At 18.8% G+C, this 20,765-nt stretch overlaps 1 long non-coding RNA gene across 2 annotated transcripts in view; it reads right to left on the reverse strand.

The window, feature by feature from the left end:
* Positions 1 to 394: 394 nt before the first annotated feature.
* The window catches only part of LOC113219293, an 83,346-nt gene continuing 62,975 nt past the window's right edge, over positions 395 to 20,765 (reverse strand). The window contains exons 1-3 of one of the 2 annotated variants that reach the window (XR_003306213.1): positions 14,345 to 14,459; positions 14,179 to 14,248; positions 395 to 696 (exon numbers count right to left, since the gene is read on the reverse strand). This is a non-coding gene — a long non-coding RNA (uncharacterized LOC113219293). Of the gene's footprint in view, positions 697 to 14,178; positions 14,249 to 14,344; positions 14,460 to 20,765 lie in introns of those variants that run through there. The other variant, XR_003306214.1, reaches the window with a different exon arrangement.

A 20,765-nucleotide genomic window follows, 5' to 3' on the forward strand; every position in this document is an offset into this window, starting at 1 on the left:
CTTTTTAAATTTTTACTCGGTTTTAGCAGTTTTGATTATTACGATTTACACAATTTTATTGTTTCAGGATATAACTAGATAATACATCTCAGTAACTACTGTACAAATGACATATCATTTTCCCAAATTAAAATAAGCATTATAAATAATAATTAAATAATTGTTTTCAATCCATTTGTTGCAATTAATTAATCTTATTTATATATTTTTATTATCAGTGAATTCAAAAATGCTATCTTGCTTGTGAACACATTGCTAACTTGAGAGATGATTGATTGGAATTGATATGAAAGATATGAATTCAAAATTGCTTCCATTTCGGTATATAGACGTATATACGTTTATATAACGATATTTCGTAGTAGTGCATTTTAGATTTTGAATGATTTCATACCTGTCTCTCAAAGTCTTTCAAAGTCTACCAAACTTTAAGAAATAAAATCTTTTTTTAAACAAAAACATTGTCTCTTATAATTTTTAGATAAAAGTTATTGGATGTTCTGGATTTCATTATTGATTTCAATGAATCTTTGCAAAATATCAACTTCTTGATGCATCGCTTTCACTACACATGAATACCATGAAATAGATTTGCAATAGATCTGTTTCCTTGATCTGTTTCCTGTTGCAATATCGGTTTTCGTGAAATGATCCTAGTCCACTTCGACATGTGATGCGATTCGATAATTCTGATCTCTGAAATTACACATATGAATCGAATATCAGATTATTGCACTGTAATAGGCCATATGATTAATGATGTGATATACGATTTTGGTAAGATAAGCACATGTTTTTGCAAGAATGACGTTGAATGTTTTATCTTTCTCTTTCATCCACAATATGTCATCTTTGTCTATGAAGAAAGTCATTATTATAATTTCTTTATCTTCATTCCATGAATTAATAAATAATGCAATTTTTCAGAGAAATATATAGAGATGTTGTACCATTTTAATAATTTGTAGATATAAAAAAATATTATTTTGCCATCATCAATAATCCAATTTGTAATAATATACATCAACGAAGAACGATGATTCGAATAAATTTGTTTAGAATATCAATTCACAATACCTCAATCGATGATTGATTCATTTAAACAAATTCTTGTCTTGAAATATTATTTATCGGTATTATTTAACAATCCGAGAAAACCAATAATTGTACTTCTTTGATCCATATTACTGAATCATAGAATAATTGTACTGATCTCATGAAATGAAAATTGTCTGACAATCAATATCTTTTCTCTTGGATTTCGGCAACACTATTAATGTATTTAAGAAAAGATGCAGTACAATACAATCATGGAATCAATTAAAAAAAATCTTTTTAATAATTGATATAGGAAATCGCTTCTTGAACAGTGATGGTTAATTTTGATAATGCTCTGCAGAGTTCAAGACCTGAAATTTTTTTAATACATTATTTGATTGAAGCGATCATTTTTTATTTTTTTGTAAAGAGAAGATCTATTTGAAAATGATCGTGTGTATCGCATATAAATGCATGCTTCATACATTCTTTCATTTATGTGTTGCAGAATCTATGAAGTTGGATATCGAAAACAACGAAACGAATCAGTGTATATTTAAAATCAATCTGCAATTGTAAAATTGTACAATTATATTCAAATTATATTACAGAAGTGTATAATTACATAAAATTTCTGTGATAGAATATTCTATTATATTTATTAAACTTAATTATAAATTATTAATTAATACATGTTTAATCATTATTATACTAGAATCAATTTAAAAAAATCTTTATAATAGATTATTATTTAATTAAAGTTTTGAAAATGATTTTGAAAGTACAATAGTTTTTGCACACATTATGACATCATCACATTATTTCATGTGATAAGATTTTATTTTATTTTATTTGAAAATATAATTATATATAAAATTAAAAAAAAATTATAATTATTATAATTTTTTTGTTTTAATTATTGTAAAAGTGAAAATAGTTGAATTATTATAGTCGTTTCATTTAAGCATACTTATCTATCTCTAACAAATCCTCTAACAAATTATTAGATAAAGTTTACGATACGATTATTTATGTTTTTTTTAAAAACTATGGTGCTATTTTTGAGTGAAAAAACATAGAATTTCATCCATTTGGATATTAACACATAGTATATGATTTTATTCGTATATTTCTGATTTAGTAGAATTTTATTAGAAAGTTTCCATCGATAATAACGATTTTATTATAAACTTTGAATTTTATTTTATTCCTCATGTGAAATAACAAGGCAAAGATTTCTTCAAAAAATTAAAATTTCGAAGAATTCCACTGGAAGAAGCTTTTGTTTCTTATAATGTAAAAGAAGAATACAAAAGTCTTTGAAAACTGCCGGGATTCTCGAGTTCAGATCACAAAATTCAATTATATCACAAGAATCAGAAAATAAATCACAACACGATTTAATCACCAATCGTTTTAATCCATCATTAATTCATCGTTAATTTTATTACAAGTCTGCCAATGTAAAAGTCGAATATTTATTTATTTTTTGATCTATGTATGCCGGAATATTGATTATTTTTTAAGGAATAATTTTTTTTTGTCTACTTAATTATTGTTAGTTATTAATAGTTTATATCATGAACTGATTAAATAGAATTTCTAAACTATTTTATTTTAATATGATCAATTTAATATATATATATTTATTTTAAAGATTTGATTTTTTTTTGTATGTGTGTGTAGATATATTCTTGAACAAAAAATTACTCACCATTTTCAACATTTTTCATATTTTTAGTAAAATTTAATCTGAATGAAATTTAATAAAATTGATTATTAATGTGTTTCATATAAATATTAATAATTTATACATTATGTTAAATAATATCTTATTATTTTTTTACTATATTTTTATAATCAAATTACCATCTTTTGATACGAAAACCCAATATAGAATGTTTAAAATTTACTTAAAACACTTAAAAATCATTACATTAATTGATGAAATGATAAAAAAAAATTATGAATATTTGGTAAAATAATTCAAGAATAAGGGATATTATAAGATAGTGCACATCCAAAACATATCAAAAAGAATATATGCTATAATTAAAGCAAAAAGAGAAAACATAAATTATATACAAAGATATAAATATAAATTTATTTGTTATAGATAATTTATTAAATCTTTATTTATATCTGCTATGATCGAAATTTCCATCAAAATCGTACTAAAAGATTATAGTTTTTATTTCTATATCTAATATTAATTCTACAATTGAAAAAACATTTTTATCTTCTAAATAATTCTTGTATATTAATTTCTACCTCTTCGTAAACTTTATATTTTTTTAACAATAAAGATTCTTTAACTTTTTTATTGTAAACAATATTTTGTAACGTCCAACGCTTGTTTATACCGAATAAAGTCTTTATTTTTATTTGTTTTTTTTTTAAATTTGATTATATATTTCTAATTATATTTTATAAAATTGATATTAGAAATAGCACTTTTAAGTTTTCTATTCTGCCATATGTGTCATAAGTATAAATAGAATTTTAATAAATCCTTGTTTTCAATTTTTTACTGTTATTTATATAACGTATTTATCAAAATTTTAAAATCTTTTACAAATTTCGATGAAGAAAATATAGTTGACCGTCAGATATAAACATGTGGCGATGAACAACAATTCGAACTCACCACGGTCATTTAGTTAACTAAAACTAAAGATCACAGATTTTTTGTGATTTGTTGGTATTTTTCGTGTATACGAAAATATAAGTTGAGAGTAAAGACAGCCGAAAATTAAAAGAGTCACTATTGAAAGAACAAGTGTTTTCAGATATTAAATAATTTCGAAAAAATTCCACTTTTTTCAGAAATAAGGAATTTTTCCTTTAAATATAATTACGAATTTTTGGATAAACTAATAAAATAATGAAAAAAAATTATATTAATATCGAGCAATTTTCAAAATATTATTTAATTTTATATAATTTTTTATATATTTGTTTTTATTTTATTATTTATAATATTTTTGCATTTTACAGATAATTTAATTTTATTAAGAAACAATTTTATTAAATAATTAATTTTATTAGATAATAAATATATTAAAAATATTATAGAATACCGCAAAAAAAGGAAAAATTGTACCAAGGCCCGAATTATAGCTAAAAGAATTATAAAAAATGATAAAAGGCGCAACATATAATATAATGTTTGGGTATGTAAATTTATTTATTTTTTGATCTATCAAAAAAAAAAAAATGCAGAATATAAAAAAAAGATTCAGAATTTGGAGAAGATATTATTCAGAGAAAAACATGATCTCGCAAAAGTAAGAAAAAAAAATTATATTTTATATTTAGAAAAGGATAAGGTAATTATTAGAAATATTATTTATGAATTTTATATTTAAAAAAAAATGTGCCTATTAATCCAAAATTATTAACAGCTATTAGAGAAAAAATAGATTTTTCACTTAAAAAATCCATGTATAGTTTATTAAAAAGAGTCGAACCATCATCGTGATAGGACGTGTTTATAAACGCTCGCGAGTGACTGTATTCGAGAAAGTTTACATACGAAAGAATAAACAATAGTTCTTGACTCAATTAAGAGTATTTCAATTAAGGAATATACAGTTGCCATAGGAAAAATTATCGATCTCAAAAACATTCGATTTGTATCGAGAATGTGAGCATGTTTGCTTGTATTTAAATAGCAAAAACAAGGTGAATCTATCTATTGAAAAATAGAAAAAATAATTTCAAATGAAAACAATTTAATATTAATAGAAAATAGATTATAGAAGATAAATAAGAAAAATATTCGATATTATCATTTATGGGGAAAAATATTTAAACGCAATTGGATTAGAATAATAAAAAAAACTAGAACAATAAAATATAAAGGAATAAGATATGTATCAAAGAAACATGGATAAATAATATGATATTTATATACATATTAATGCAATGAAGAAATGATTGGTATTTTAAAAAATATAAGTTTTTCTTATAGATTTATAATAATGCATAGTGGAAAAAAATGGACTTATTAAAGAAATGTAATTAATTTTCAAAGTATGCAATATCACAAGAGATTATCATGGACAAATGAATTAGATAAATTTTGAAAAATGGATATGATGCAAATTAATAAGATAAATTATCTTCTAAATATAATAAAAAGAAGAATATGATTATGTAGCTAATATTATAAAATTCCACACAGCGTGTTTGCTTGTATTTAAATAGCAAAGACAACTTGGATCTATCTATTAAAAAATATAAAAAAAAATTTCAAATAAAAACAATTTAATATTAATAGAAAAATATTCAAAATATCAAATATTATCATTTATGGGGAAAAATATTTAAATGCAATTAGATTGGAATAATAAAAAGATTATAAGAATAAAATATAAAGGAACAAGATATATATCGAAGAAACATGGACAAATAATATAATAGTTAATATATGATAGCGAAAGGAAAAAATGATTAGTATTTTAAAAAATATAAATTTTTTTTATAGATTTATAATAATGCATAGTGGAAAAAAATGGACTTATTAAAGAAATATAATTAATTTTCAAAGCATATAGTAGCACAGGAGATTATGGACAAATGAATTCGATAAATTTTGAAAAATGGATACGATGCAAATTAATAAGGTAAATTATCTTCTAAATATAATAAAAAGAAGAATATGATTATGTAACTAATATAATAAAATTCTATATAATGAAAAAATGAATAAATAATTATAAATAAATTATTAAATTTTATACAAAAATATGAAAGAACAGAAAAAACATTTAAAATAATTGAATTTTAAACTATAAGAATATAATATAGTATATTCGGATTATATATATGATTTTAATAATTATTAATTTGAATTAAAATAAAGCGATTTATTCGTTATATGACAATAATAAAACTATATTATTTTAATAGCAGATTATTTTAACAGATATTTTATCTACTTTTCAGAAAACTTGGAATAATAAAAATATCAGGAATAACAATCAAATTTTTAAAATATATTAATACAAATATAAAGAGTATGAAAATTATTTATTAATTCAAAATTAAATCTAAATATGATACTAATTAAATAAAATTAATATTAAATTTAATAGTAATCAAATTAATTTTAAAATTCAAAAAATTAATTAAAAAATAAATATAAGATTCAACACACTTCTTCAAGGTACGTTGGTTACTTGGACTTGTTTATGTTCAGTTGATGGTATATAGTCAACGCTATCAATACCTTTTGTGATTGGCCAATGTTTTTTGTTAATAATTCATTACAAGTCATATATTTTTATAAAAGGAAATGATGAAATTACTTCAGAAATTTCCAATCATGTTATGTTAATAAATAGATCATGTCTATGATGCATCGTTTACTTCTAGTAAATACTATATATTATAGATTTATTCTATTTAATTCCATTCTTTTTATCAATATTATACAATATTAATCGATTAGTAAATCTAACAAATTCAGCCAATTATAAAAATTTATATGACTCAACTATATATTTGTGTTCAAATAGATCGAGTTATCTCGCTGCCATTAAGATCCATATTCTTTCTGAATATTAACTTATCAGCAACATACAGTATGTCCCGGTTCCTGAATTATCTATTATATAATCAAAAGATATACGTAAAAATGATTGTAATGAGGACAATCTTTGGTACAATTATTTACCGCTATTAGTATTGCGGTATTTTATAAGGTAAGATATAAATTAATTTATATCTTGAGTTTTGTAAATAGTTAAAATATTTTAACTATGTGATTTTACGAATCTTGTTTTTTTTCCATTAAATGAAATTAAACAAATTTATCAAATCATCATTAAACAAAAATTGCATTGTAAATATAATAATGCATTCTTTTTATTAAAATTTTAGTATATTAGTTTTGCGAAATAGAAAAAAATATCCAACTCACGGTTGATTCGGATTCAATTCAATAAATTTAAAACATAATTATTTTATAATTCTTTTGGGAATTTTTTTATCTTTTTCTTTTAAATCGTCTTTTATATCGTCTTAATAAGAACAAATTTTAGTAAAATCTTTTAAATTTTTATAACAAATTATTTATTGAACTTGATTTGATAAATAATGATCAATTTTTCTATCTGTTATAATAGTTTTTGGATATTGCGATACTAAATTTATTAATATACGTTAAGAGATCGCTTTTTGTTTTACATGACATTTCTTCGTTTGTATGAATATTATCATATATCATGTATCGAGTACATCGAATACATTCAATTATAGTTTACAATTTATTACTCTGTTAAAATATTTTACTATATAACATTGTTAAATACAGAATATTAATATTTCTTCTTCATGAACTATACATTCTACAAATATTAATCAATTAAATTTTTTATAGACATGACTTTGATTTGAATATTTTTGTTTCCTTCAAATATTGAAACTTAATTATTCTGATAATAAACAGATTTTTTCATAGAAAATTGTTCGTGGCACTATATTCTAGACGAAAAGAAATTATCATAAAGAAGTTAATATTTTTGAAGTCTAAATTATTATTATTGCTAATTTTTTATCTATATTTGTTTTGAAAAAATACCTCATTTATTAACTAAACATTTATTAACTAAACAAATTAATATTTTTGAAGTCTAAATTATTATTATTGCTAATTTTTTATCTATATTTATTTTGAAAAAATACCACATTTATTAACTAAACAATTGGTGTCATCCACCTTGTATTTTTGGGTGTAAAATTTTTTTTTACAATTGAATAATTTTTAAAGGAAAATAGAAGCAAAAATATTAATAATCTGTTCGATAGCAAGTTTGTTTCTTTAGTTTGAAAAATTTTATTAATTAAAGTACCATATTCTTTTTTCCATTTATTTCGGGCATGATATATTTATTTTTTGAAAGTCTTAAATCTAAAAATAAAGATAAGATTTTTTCTAAAATAAATTTTTTCTTCTATTGTAGATCTTTTAGAAATAAAATATACGTTTTACTCTTTCTAAAATATTTGTAAATTTGTAAAGTTTTATAATTAATACTTTTTGAAATTTTTTCTAATTTTCTTTATCGTTGAAAAAATGATTGTGTTATTAAAACAATCTATAAATTTTTATCATCAATTTTCTTTTTTTAATAACTTTTGAATCATTATCATTTATCAAAGATTTTATTGATTTATCTTTGTACGATGAAGTTAAAGATTTACATGAAGAAGTGAAAAGTTATATGATAATATAAATATATTTGATTAATAATTATTAGTATCATGATTAATTTTTATATTCAAACTTTATCACAATTCTAATAAAATCTCCCCATCTTTTTTAAAAATTATCTATATTTATAATTTATAATTATCTATATTAATATTTATAATTATATTTCAATATCTATTTTATCTTATAATTTCAATATAGATTAATTATAAATATTAAAATTATAATATAATTTTTTATATTTATTAAAATTATTTTTATGAATTAATATTTCAGTAATTTTAATTGAAAGATCAGAATTTTATTGAATATAAAAAGAATGCAAAACAAAATGCAAATAATTAATTGTCACAATCAATAACGATTAACGAATTCGAAGAATACAAAGAAATAGAATTTCGTTTCTCTGCTATTGAGAAGAAAAGAGAATAAATATAAAAAAAAAAAATGCAAATAGAATACGATATTAAATAACGAAAACTTCTTTTACTAATTATTATTTTTCTTTAAAATAGGATAATGAATCCAATTTTTTCTCTTTCTGAAAGAAAATGATTCATTTTTCTATATAGTTTCAATTATATCCGTTAAATGATTATCATTTTTTAAAAGTTTAGTAGAAGTTGAAGTTTTTATTAAAACATAGATAATTTCTGTAATCAATTAAAAAACTTAAAGATTGAATATTGATATAATAAAATAATTGATGTATTAAAATAATGTAACAAATTCAAATTAAAATTTCTCATAATCATGAATGAAAATTATAAAAATTATAAAGCATATAACGAATCGTAATGATATATATGATTCTCCATTGATTTTAAATAGAGATATAGAAAATGAAAGTAATGTAATGAATTCAATTTTATCTCTTTCTTTTATAAAATTTCTTATAATCATGAATGAAAATTATAAAATTTATTACTAATCTTGATATTATTTGTTTTTTAATTCTTCAATGATTTTAAATAGTGATATAGAAAATGAAAGTAACATTATGAAATTTTATGTTTTTCTTTTACAAAATTTTTCATAATCATGAATGAAAATTATAAAATTTATGAGCAATCTTGATATCATTTATGATTTTCCATTGATTTTAAATAGTAATATAGAAAATGAAAGTAATATTATGAATTCAATGTTATGTCTTTCTTTTATAAAATTTTTCATAATCATAAATGAAAATTATTAAATAAAATAGCATAATGAATCCAATTTTATTTCTTTGTAAAAGACAATGATTCATTTATTTTCATATGATTACAATTACATCCATTAAAAATGATTAAATGTTTAAAAAAAAGTTGAAATTTTTGTTAAGATATAATTTCTTCGATCAATATTAAAAAAGTTATTAACATATTATTCTAATTTATATATCTAAGAGAATAATTATATAATAAAATATGTAACGAATTTAAATTATATCTTTCATAAAATTTTTCAAAATAATAAAAATTATAAAATATAAAATGAATTTGTAATTCTTCATTGATTTTAAGCAGCGATAAAAAATAAAAATAATATAATGAATATAATTTTTCTTTCTAAAAAACAATAATTCATTCTTTTATATGGTTTCAATTACATCTCTTAAAAATGATAATAATTCTTTAAAAATTTAAAGAAATTGAAGTATTTGTTAAGATGTAGATAATTTCTTTGATCAATATTAAAAAATTTATTAACATATTATCCTAAATTATGTACCTGTAAGATTAAACATTGATGTAATAAATAATCAAATTATATTATTTATAAAATTTCTGATAATCATGAATGAAAGTTATAAAACTTATCTGAAAATTATAAAATTTTAATATTATTTGTGATTCTCTTTTGATTTAAAACATTAAGAAAATAAAAAGAAATATTAAAAACTGCAGTTTATCATTAAAACATTTTTAATCAATTAATTTTCTCTCTAATAACATGAATTTTTTTTAATTATAATATTATGAAAATTAAGTTTTCATTTCCATCAAATCTTTTAATTTTTTTATTATGCTACGGACATTATAGAAGTGAAAATAAAAATCAAAGATACATAAAATAACAATAAAAACAAATATTCAAATAATGACAATAGAGAACATACTTTCAGTAGAGAATAATATTTTAAGAAATAGTGCGATTATTAAAAATTCTATATACACAATTCTACCATTTTTCTGCGAACCAATCATCAAAATTTTTACAAGATTTCCTTATTTATGCTACTTATACTCAATTTTTACTTCACAAAGATATGATCTTGATTTAATTTTATAATAAACTCGAATTTGAACATGAGTATCAATATTTTACGAGCATAATTACGCATAAGAGAAAAAAAAATTCATAAAATTATATACCGATGATCCATACAAAATTTTTACATTGTTCAATATTGTTCAAATACACAAAAAAGCGAAAAGATAATAGAATTATACATTGGTGATAAAAAATTGTTCATTCCTATATCGTTCAATATGAATGATTAACAAAATAAAGAAATTATAAATTTTTTTGTTAAAAATTAATTATTCGTTTGAATTATGCATTATAAAAGAATTGAATAATTTATAGGAATTATATAAAAATATTCTTATAATATATTCCAAATAAGATAAGATGAGTTACTAACAGATTTACAAAATCTTTAAAATCTTTAAATCTTTAAAAAATCTAATATAATATAATAATACAATTATACATAAAAAAATAATCGTCCTTATTTATAAGAAGAAGAAAAAATTCATATACAATAAAATTTTCAAAAATAAAAAATAATGAAATAAGTTGTAATATATTTTACATTTTTTTCAAATATTGTTATATATCAATGATTAGATTACTTTTAAACAAAATTATAATAAAAAAATTCAAAATTTTAATAATTGGAATCGAGCATCATATATAATATAATTAAAATACAATTATTTATATTATTTATTATATTTATTATTTTCACAATTTAAAAATATAATTAAAGATACATGATTTACAGTTAAATTATCGGACATGATATATTTAAAAATGATTCAAAAACTACAGTCTCGGATAAAATGATGGCACATCCTATAATTTAGTATTTCTCGACATTAATTTATAAAATTTTAAATATGTACTTATACAAAATATTTTTTTTTAATAACATAAAGAACAGTTAAACATAATTAATATTTTCTTTTATAAATTTTATCCGTTTATATAAAAAACGAAGGACAAAATAATAGCATAGAATTGAAATAAAACCAACGAATTTTTTTCATTTGAAAATGAAAAATTTTTCGACATATTTTTGTGTATCGAATTTGAATTTGGCCATAAAAATTATCTATCATCATTTATTATTATTTTAGATTTAGTAGATAAATAAATATAAAATATCGACTTTTCCTATATTTATGAAACTTTCTCAAAGAAATTTTTTTCTAATATTTTATCAATTCTATTATATACAGCATATATATATATATTCTTTCTTTGTAAAGTGTTTGTAAAGTGTTTGTAAAGTGTTTATAAAGAATTTGATTTGTCATCATAGAATTTTTGTTCTCAAAATATATTATTTTGAATTATTCCATTTTCAATCTAATGAAAAAAAGTTTATGAAAATTCTTTATTTTTTTCAATAGACTGATAAAGTGAAAATATATCCTTATAATTCTTTAAGTAGCAAAACAAAGTACTTTTCAATGAATTTATAATAATATATATATATATATAAAATACTTTATTTGTTATTTAAAGAATACATATATAGGTTTTATATATATCACATACATTGAAAATAGAATACTATAATGAATAAAATAATAAATAAGTAAATGTAACTGTTAAAAAATTTCATTATCAAAATATGTTATAAAAACTTTATATTAAAAAAAAAAATGATGTTAAAAATATTTATAAATGATATTAAAAAATATAAGTGATATTATAAATGATATAAAAAAATTACTTATTTAGAGAATTTATCTTATTATGTGTAAAATGAAATGAATATCTGAGAAATCACTCATTTAAATTGAATGAATTATAGATTATTACACATATGCTATATTTGTTTTATGATTTTTATTTAATTTTATTTATGATTTCCTAATATTCAACATTCAAAAACAAAAGATCATATATATTTACTTCATTTTGGAATTGTTTTTATATCAATCTAAAATTCGAAATCTTATTCCTAATCATAATTATGGAGCATAAAACATTTTCTCTTTGAGAAAGAAAAAATTTTATTATCAAAAAAGTGAAAACTATAATTATGTTAATATTTATGCTATGAACATATATAATATAATCTAAAATATTTATGAGATTAAAATTCATATATTAAAAAATTAAATTAGTTCTTAAAACTTTTAAATGTATTTTAAATTTAGAAATATAAAGAATTAGTTATAACAAATAAATATAACAAATAATAGATATGTTGAATATATAGTTAAAAATTGAAGAATTTGAATATGCGAAATTCTAAATTAAAATATAATTGAATAATAAATTTAGAATAAATGATCAATTAAAATATTTATAATATACTTTTACATTGCAATCTCTGCAAAATTGTAAAAGTAAAACTATAAAAATATATTGTCTTATCAAGATTTAGAAAATGAATTCAATTATCTTAAACTTTATTCTTAACTTTACAACAATACAAAAATATTTATTATTAATTAATAATGACATTTAACTTATTGCACAAATAAGATTGAATTTATATTAATTTATATTTTTCAAAATTTTATTTAAAAATAAAATATATAAATTACAAGATGATAAATATTGTTATTATATTGTTAATTACAAAACATATTTTAACACAACAAATTTTAATACAAAAAATTTATTATTGCAAAGATTAATATTAAACAAATTGAATAAAAGATTTTAATGCAAAGATCTTAAATGTTATAAATGATTATTAATTTAAAAATATTTATCAATTTTATTAATATTTTATATATTAATAATATTTTATTATTTTATTAATATCATAATAAAGCAATTTTTGAAAATATCATCTAATATGATCTATATCTAATATGATAAATATTATCTAATGCGAATTTTGTATTTTATCTATTTATAATTAAAATCTTTGTACAATAAACTAAATAGAAATCAATAATTTACAATCTTCTAGAAATTATATATTATCAAAATTTTAATTTTAATTAAAATTAATAAAATAATGTAAAATTTATCAAAATTGTGTATTATTATCAAAATTTAAAAATATCAATAAGATATCATATAAAAATTTAGAAATTAAATTATTGTATTATTATAATGATAATGTTCTTTAATTTTATTAAATTTAAAATATAATAGTTATGATTAACAGTCGTTTCTAAAAATAATTGTTGTATTTAAAAAATATAATCTTACAATCCAATGTAAAAAAAAAAAAAGTCCTTCTTCATTAATCAGTTTTATTTGAATTATCTTGAGATTATTCAAAATTGAAAATAGAAATTTTTATAAATAATTCATATATCCAGTTATCTATACTACATGATAATTTATTTTAATTTAGACAAATAAATAAATATATTTATATATATCTATTATATATATATAACTTATATGAATAAAAAGAAGAAATATTATAACATAAATATTGATATAAAAATTTATGATATATACTAATATAATTTAATATAAATTTATATATTTTTAACATATCATTTTCATCTTGTAATTTACATATATTGAAATAAATGGAAATTTTTAACTATAATATATATATATATATATATTTATATTATTTATATATTAAAAAAATAGTTATTTAGATTTTTAAGAACACTTTTAAAAAAAGAATTATTTAATATTATCAACAATTTATTTTATCTGCAAGTATTTTTAAATTATATATTATACATATTATTAAGTACATATTATAAAGTACTCACCATTAATTTCATATTATTGAACACGTTTTTGATAAAATCACAATTTAAATTATCACTCTATATATAGCTTCTGTAAAAATATACAAAAATCACTACAAAAATATGCTATTTGACCAAATAATTTAAAAATAATTATTTCAATATTTCATAAAATATTATTATTTACTTATAAAATATAAGCTGAATTTTCTCTTTGATATTAGTTTATATTTTATTCTTAAATAAACACAAATTAATCTCAGATATTCAGCGTTTAATATCACACTACATTTAGGAGTAGTATAAGAAAAAAAGACTAACTAAAGAAAAAGCGATTGCCGCACCATCTATTAGATTATTTGTATTAGGATACGTTTTCACGCAACTTTAAATTGACTTCTATGATATTAAATATATATCATAATTTTTATCGTCATTTTATTATCATAATAATAAATTTGAATATTAAATATGATTTTCATTGTTATATTATTATATAATATTATAATAATAAAAATTATGATAATTAAATATATGAAAATATATTTTACACGCATTCCGATAGATGACATAGCAATCGCGTCATATTATTTTTCCTTCAGTTAGATTTTCTTTTCTCTTATAATTACTTTCAACTAAAGTTAGTATCAGCTTTTAAAAATCTATTCTAATGTTCGAAAGAAAAAAAAATTATTTGTTGATGTTTTTTCAATTCAATTAATTTTGAGTTGGAATACTGTTATTGTAATATTATTCTATGCATTTGAATACGTGTAAAAAATATACGTAACTATCAGTATAAAAACTTCCTATAATAAGTCTATCTAAAATGGATCATTATAATAAATAAATGGGCTAAAAAAAATACTCCTTGGTAAATATTTTTGCAAAAAATTTTCAAGAACATTTTTCAATTCTTTTTCTACATTTTTTTTTCGGTTTTTATATCATATGTTGCAATAAAAATATAATAAATGATTATTATAATTCGAATTGCAATGATGAAAACAGCATGATTTTATTTCATTTCTGAAGTGCAGTTGCATCTACATATATACAAAATTGCTTATAATTTATAAATAAGCCATAAGTTTCATTTTTATTTATATCAATATTTATATTTGTTTTGCTTTTAGAATCGATTTTTAAAAATATATACGAATATATTAACATCTTGTGTATTAAAAAAAAAATGGAATTTGTTATTCTTATAAATATTATAAAAAATATAATTCGTTATTATAACTAATTTAATAATTTAAATAATGTTTTCAATATATTAAATATAATCACGATATCCCATTTGTAATGAAGAACTAGAAATTATTTTTTATTCTCAAGAAGAATTTCATATTCTATCAAAAATCTTATAAGAATTTCATTTTTACTATAGAATAACAAAAAGAAACCATTATATTAACAAGATAAATCGGAAAAACACAAATATAAAAAAGAATTAAAAAATATATATTAATAAAAATAATATTTTTTGAAATTTATATTGTTATATTGTTATTATGTTATATTTTCCGATAAAAATAAATTTAATATAATAAACATTTTTCATTTTAATGAACGTAATTATATTTGGAGAAAATCGAATATAAAATGAAAATTAGAAATTTATGTTTAATCATAAATAATAGTGATTCTATCAGTATGGGATTATATGACAATCTAATTTATAGATAAAATTCTAGATAAATATTTCTATATATATCATATATGAAAAATTTTAAATAAAATACTCAAACAAATATTAATGCAGAGACAAATAGACACAGAAAGATATAATCTATAGATTTTAAAAATTGATCGAATATTTTTTGTCGTTAATATCTCTGAGTATAGATATAACAAATAGATTACAAAAATAAATTATATTGCAGATTCTTTATAATTATGTGTTGCTGGTGAATTCATAATCGATAAATTCATCACTATTCTTATTTTTAAATGCTCCTGAAATTTAAAATATAATACACGTTGATATAGTACTAAAATATTTAAAATATAGAAATATATAGAAATATAGAAATATTTATTTTTTTTTTTTTTGGTATAATGCTTACTTCTATACTTATTAAAATCCGATTATATGTTTCCATCTATATATCTTAAATTGAGATATATATTTATATTTTATTACTTATATTTAGATTTTTTATTCTGCCATAGAAATTAAAAATAAAAAGGTTGAAATAAAGCTTTAATAAAGTAGAATTTATACTGTTCATATTATTCATATTTATATAATAATGTCTTTTTCAAATTTTTAAAAGATTTTTCTTTTACAAATTTCGATAAAAAAATATTAAATATCAATATAATTGATACCAAATTTAAACATCTGACGATGAATAACAATTCAAACTTAAATCACTATTGAAAAAAATAAATATTTTCAGATATAAAATATCGGTATTCGATTCTTTTCAAAAAAAGATTTTTCTCTTAGTATATGACTCCTCAATTAGCCTCTAGCGGCCAAAAAAAAAAAACGATTTTTATCTAATAATCTTATTGAAAATAATCTTATTGAGTTATTGAAAATAATTATTTTTTCAAATATGTAACATCAAATGATTTTTTAATATTATTTTTATTAATATAATATAACATATTAATTTGTAATTAGTGTTTTATCTATGTATATAATAATATATATATTAGTAATATTTGTAAAATTTTCAATCTTTTATAAATTTATTTTTACTTTATTATTCATAATGTTTTTGCTTTGTTTTGAATAATTTATTATTTGATAATAGTTTAATAATTTTTAAATAATAAATTAAAAAATATTCTGGAATCTTACAGAAAAAAAAAGTAATAAAGAGACTCGAAAATGCTAGAGAATCATAAAAAAAGTGATAAAGAGGCTCAAAATAAATTTTTTATAAATCTTTTATAAATCATCATATTATAAACTTGCGATTATATATTAATCAGAAAGAATAATAAAAAAAGAGAATTCAAAATCTGAAGAAACTCTGTCATATTGTCTCCAAGCGAAACGCGATAAGAATTTTTTATTATAAAAAATACCATTTATGAATTTTATATTAAAACGAAGATCACAAAATTATTAACACCAGAAAAAATAGATTTTGGAAAATAAAAAATCCATATATAATTTATATATATTATTGAAAAGTATAGATTTTAAATGGAAAAAATATAGCATTAATATAAAAAAATATTAAATATAATAATTGAAAGATTATATATCTCTAAAGAGATATATATCTCTAAGAGATATATATCCGTTTTTATAAAAAAAATAGAAAACAAAATAGAAATATTCCATCGATGAAAATGAGTAGATAATATAATAATTGTTAATAAATATTGACAAAATAAAGAAATGATTGATGTTTTAAAGAATAGAAATTATTTTTATAAATTTATACTTATTAGTAGAAAAAATAGATTTATTAAAGAAGCTCAACATGCATATCACAAAAGGTTACTATGGCCAAATAAATTCTTCAAATTTTGAAAAATGGATCAGAGAAAAATTATTGTCTAATTTCATAAATTTCAATGGAATCATTATGGATAATACTCTATATTACACAGTATAAATTAATAAATTTTCTTCTAAATATTTTCTAAACTAAGAAAAAGAATATATATGATTATAATATATAATATAAAATTGAAAACAAAATTCTATATATTGAATATATGAATAAATATATATGAATAAATATGAATAAATATAAATATGAATTATGGAAAATTATAAAATTTACAGAAAAATATAAAAAATAGAAAAAATAAATGAATGTATTAAACTATAAAGTCATAATATATTGAAATTATTTATATATAATTATCTATATGATTATCTAAATTATTTAAATTATCTATATGACTCTAATCTAATTGAGTTAGTTTGAAATAATTGAATGAAATAACTAATGAAATGAAACAATTTATTCAAAAAAATAATCCAGCAATGTTATCATGTAATGAATTAGAAAATTTAACATAGAGCAATTAAAGATATGTATCTTGATGACTAGAAAAAATTTTACTATCATGTGAAAAAAATTGAATTGAAAAATCAATGTCTTGTTAGAACAATACAATAAATTGTAATAGATTTATCAGCCTGTATATACTTTTGAGTGGTTTAGCTCTAATAATTCTTTGTCTAATATTTTCTTGAAAGAATATGTTTGCACGTATTCAACATGTAACACTTCAAAAACTTTTGTTTATTCCATTATTGCCAAATTATATATTAAGGATCTTTTAAATTGGATCTTTATTGTCAAACGAAGCTATTAATAAATAATGATAAATTTTGCCTTTGATTTAAAAAATTTAGCTATTCTGATATTATATTCTGACATCATATTCATATGTTAATTGATTCCTCATTATTTCATTCGAAAATTATCATAACTTAGATATGATTTATATATATTGGAAGACTGACAAGAGTTGTCACTTTTTAAAATTTAAAAGAAGCGAGAAAAACTTTCTTCTTATGATGCAAGGAAAATAAAATATGAACAAGTGGATAAAAACTTTAGGACAGAATCAATCTAATTGTGCTTAGAATTAAAAATTACTTCTATAGATTAATTCTTACAATTAATACAAGTTCAGAGCAAAATAAATTTGTATCTTAATTCTTTCAATTGTATTAAGCAAATGATGAAAAAATACTATTCAATCACTATTTCAAACACTTTACCAGTTATAAAAATCAAAGAATCACAACAGTGAATTCTCTCATGCAATGAATCCAAAACTCAAGAGATATTTATTACAATACATCAACAATCTATCAGAATAGTCGCTTTTAGAATAAGAACAATAAATTTAAGGTATGAATTCCTTAATATTTTTAAAATATTATATTTAATTTATTTCACATATGTTTTTGTTTATAGAATATTCTATTCATAAATATATATTAATGATTAATCTATAATCGATCAATTTTATATTTTTGCATTTATTTTTCTAATGTTACAGATTTTTTTTAACTTCAATGAGAGATTAAATTAAAATTTCCAGAATTGGAATTGGAATTCATTGCATCTAATTTTCCAATATTTCCAAAATTTTCTATAGTATTTGTGTATTTCATTATTCATAAATATTTTTTATTGTTAATGAAACATTATCTTATATTATTTTTTCAAAAGATTCTTTTTTATTACATGCTAACCAACAGCTTTGAATGCATAATCTGTTACAATTTTTACTGAAAAAAAAAAAAAAAATTATTTCTTATTTTTACAATAAATATATATTTAAATATAAATTCTATAGTTTTTGATACAATAAAAAAATATAATCACAAGACACTTGTTTTTACATTTTTAATTGTCCTCTTTTTTTCTCTTTTTCTCTCTCTATTTCTTTCATCATTCAGAATTATAATGCATACTCTATATTTCTTTTATTTTATAAGTTTTCTATCGATAATATAAGAATTAATTATTTTATATAATAAAAACTATATTAGATTTAAATTTAAATAATCATACTACATAAAAAGATCTAACTTATACGCCCATTTTGATGAAATTTATGAGATAGATAATTCTCAAAAAAATTTATTGATATATTTTTTTTATGAGATAATATCCACAAGGAAAATATTTCATTAAACAAGAAATGAAAAAATTTCAAACACATATTGAATGATCATATAACCAAACAAAAAGAGTGATTGTTTTTATTTTTTATTATTGTCATAAAAAATTTATATTTTATATGTATAAGTATACATTAAATAATACAGTAAAAGTATACATTAAATATTAATGTATATTTTTTTTTAGAAGAAAGTTATTAATATTCTAATCCATGAATTACATCGTAATACAACTTTGTGAGAAATAAGAATTACTCTATATAATTATTTATATAATATAAATTTGATCCTGGATATCTGAAATTTTAGAGAAATGAATTGCAGTGGCTTTTGTATTAAAATAATCAATTTAAAACAATATTAATAATATATCGATAAATGGTGTAAGTATCTGGCATTAAGTAATGCCCTGTAGATAAAAAAGTTCGAAGACATTATCAACTATAGATTAGAAATTTTTGGTGAAAATAAATTTAATATACAACGGATTATGAAATTATATCACAGAATTCTTAAGCGATTACATGTTCATTAAAAGATCAATGAAGATTGGCAAAAATATAGCTCATAATAAGAAAAACTTATTGTAAAACATAAAAAAATCTTGTAAAGATTATGAAAATAAATATCTAATATGAATTGATTGGATTCAGATTATATCGTGCTTATGTTTTTTATGAGATTTAAATATATAAAATTATAAATAAATAATATAAAATTATTTTGAAATAACTTTGAATTGAAAATCTATTTTCATTCTGAACAACAAATGCTGAATGCTCAACAATATGATTTATTTATACAAATTGGCTTTTATACGAATAACTAAATTTATTATATGAAGCTGAACATTTAATTTACACGATACTCTATTTCAATATCGTCCTTTTTCCCATTGCATCTTCAATATATTTTTGGAGACAATGAATATCTACATGAATATCTACATACAAGAAGTTCAAGATTCAATAATATTGCAGAAATC

Source organism: Apis mellifera, linkage group LG16 (genome assembly GCF_003254395.2).
Source record: "Apis mellifera strain DH4 linkage group LG16, Amel_HAv3.1, whole genome shotgun sequence".
Lineage (NCBI taxonomy): Eukaryota > Metazoa > Arthropoda > Insecta > Hymenoptera > Apidae > Apis > Apis mellifera.